Here is a 3,234-nt window from a genome sequence, read left to right as displayed (position 1 = left end):
GGGGAAATAGGGGAGGGACAGTGGGGGGTGGGGAGGTGGGGAGAGATAGCAAGGGGAGAAATGCCAGATGTAGGTGATGGGGAGGAAGGCAGCAAATCACAGTGCCACGTGTGTACCTATGCAACAATTTTGCATGTTCTTCACAAGTACCCCAAAACCTAAAATGCAATAAAATAAATAAATGGGAAAAAAAAAAGAATGGGCTCTCAAGTCAGAGTGCTTGATGTAAATCCTCCATTTATAACTTCCTCAAAGCACCACTTGAATCATTTCTCTAATATGTATGCTTCAGTTTCCTGATTTCGTAATAGTTATAATAATCGTACCTAACTTGGAGCGTTATTGTACCTAGTACAAAATATATACATAAAGCACTAGAGAAGTGCTTGGCACATGTTAAGACTTTAATAAATGTTAACTATAGTTGTGTGAGTAGTAGCAGTGATAACAGTAGATTATCTACAATAGCGGAAGAATTCTTTAAGTGTTCATTTCCACACTGGCAGAAGCAACAAAAATGCAGGTTCTGTTGGCTCTCCCTCTCTTGCATTTTCAAACAATTTCTTTTAAACTACAGGCTGTGTATGTATACACTACAAACATGATTCTTGAGCAAACATGAGGGTTCTAGGATGCTTTTGTTTATATCTTTCTAATTTAGTATCTCTTTTGTCCTATATTTTTAGTATACTAGAATAAGTTTGAGATTATAAAAAATTAATTTTTACTTTTTAAAATTTATTTTACTAAGACAGGGTATTTTTGTATAGTCAGAGTTTGTTTTGGTTTGGTTTGGTTATTAATGCTGAAGTCACTTTGAGTATTTGTGAATTCCTTTTGTATTTTCTATGTGAGAAAAATACAAGCTTCAGCACCATGGAAAGGAGAGAAGTCATTCCTTCCTTGCTGATAACTGGAAAAAGGATTTATGCAAAAGAATTAAGTGAAACAATATGTAGTACACATACCTCAAAGCCTCAAAGCCCTGTTTATGACAAATTTGGTTTGGGGAAGAATAAGAGAAGCAGGCTGTGAACTGTTTTTGAGAATTTTTCTTTCTTTAGAATACACAGAAAACAAATCAGACCGATGATGTTCTGAATCTCACATTATAAATAAAAGATTATTTTGCACTAGCCAACACAACCCAGCCATCCATCTGTTGTATTTTATTAAACATCTTCCCTAATTTAGGTAAATTATTTGAGTCCCTAATAATTACACCTAACTTTCCTCTGGAAATAAGCCAATGAGAGTTAAGATATCTATCATCATCCATACAAAAAGCCTCACACACAGACACACACACACACATACACACATGCACACACACATACACATTTGTATATATAGTATTATATAATAGTTATAATTATTTAGTATAATTATATGTATGATTTATATATAAATAACACCATGGGAAATACATGCTCTCATCTGTTGTTACCTCTCACCAGGTCCCTCCAATGGCACGTGATAATTATGGGAGCTTCAAGATGAGATTTGGGTAGGGAAACAGTCAAACCATATCAATATGTAACTTACAAGTATATGCCATGAAACAAAGAAGTATCGAAACCCAAGAACAAGTGGTTAAATCTAGTTTTATTCACTTCTTCAGCTATGTTTATTGGCTCCAGTTGTATATATGGATTCACCTTCTCTCTCTCTGTGCGTGTATATATATAATATTTCATATATACATATATGTGTGTATATATACATACTATATATGTACCTCTGTATATATATTTAATATACACATATATGTATATATACACATATTATATATAATATTATGTATTTATATATATATATATAGAGAGAGAGAGAGAGAGAGCCTTTGCTCTGAAGTCTAGATATAAGCAAGGGCTTCTAGAAGTGGCATTATATTACTTTCATCTGGAGTCATCCTGAGAACTAATCTCTGTCCTCTGACTCTGTGGTGGGCAGGAAGATGGTGACCAGTACAATTAAGGCGTTGCTCAGAGGGAGGCATCGTCATCTTGCCCACTTACAGGGAAGTAGGGATAGGCCCTTGAGAAATTTCTGTTTCAGAGCCAAGGGTGAAGGAACAGCAGCAGGAACACAGAGGAAGCAGATATCCACTGCTACTTCCTCCTATTTGTGTCTACTCATTCAGTAAGTTTTTATTTCATTTTCATTAGGAACCTGATGTTAAAAAGGAGGAAGACTGTAAATTTTTTATGTTAATGCTCAACAACATTTTACAAAACAAACTTACCTAACCAAATAGTTAAGAAAAGTATATTTTCTTAAAGTGAACAGAAACTGATTGTGAATACAGATTAAATTGCCTTCTGGAGGTTATGCTGGTGTGTTACCACCGGCAAATACTAAGAAAGGGACTGATAATGAGGAACCTTGTCTCAGTGGGACATACAGTGCAAAGTGGTAAGTCCAGGATCACACGTAGACAAAGAGGGGAATTCCAACATCCATGGCCTTGCCTCTTCTTGACCAGCTCCTGCTCACTCAGGCCACTTTCTCCTCCTCTCGTCTTCCTAACCTCAGCTCTTTCCTTCTTCAAAGCTTACAACTCATCAACCTCATGAGTCTTATTCCATTTTCTAGAATGCCTACAACTCATCCTGAAAAGGATTCTCAAACTTTTGTTATCTTTCCTTAGATTGTTCTTCCTTTTTTCATCATTTTTCCAGTTTCTTTTTAGTAATCAGGTTTCAGCTTACGTATCACTTCCTTACCTCCTTCAAAGGGTCCTTCTCTAACCACCCTTACTGCAGAAGCATCCCTCCTTGTTATTAGATATTGCAGCACCTTCTTTCTCATCTCCATCACACTTTTCATAGATTTTCAGTATTTTTTATAATTATTTCTTATTCTTCCCCATAAAAAATAGGTTATCTCCACAAGAAAGGCAACATTTATGCCTCTTCACCATTATATCCTAGTGCTTATCACCATACCTAAAATGCAGAGAATGCTCAATAAACATTCATTTAATTTACAAAGTAAGAACATAGAAAAATCCTCTGATTTATAGTAAATATAGTGCCAATTCTAGAATTGGGAGAGATTAGAGGATAATATAAAAGCTCTATATATAACATTTTTGTGGTTTACTCTAATACCAAGTTAACTAAACAGCAAACTTTGTGGATTTAATTATGAAATGTGTTTTTAACCATATTCAATAAATTCTTCTTTTTCACAGAATTATACAAAGAAGAAGCTTTTTAGCCATTTTTACAG

This window comes from Cebus imitator, unplaced genomic scaffold (assembly GCF_001604975.1).
Source record: "Cebus imitator isolate Cc_AM_T3 unplaced genomic scaffold, Cebus_imitator-1.0 Scaffold143, whole genome shotgun sequence".
NCBI classification, from domain to species: Eukaryota; Metazoa; Chordata; class Mammalia; order Primates; family Cebidae; genus Cebus; species Cebus imitator.
This window is presented reverse-complemented; position numbering follows the sequence as displayed.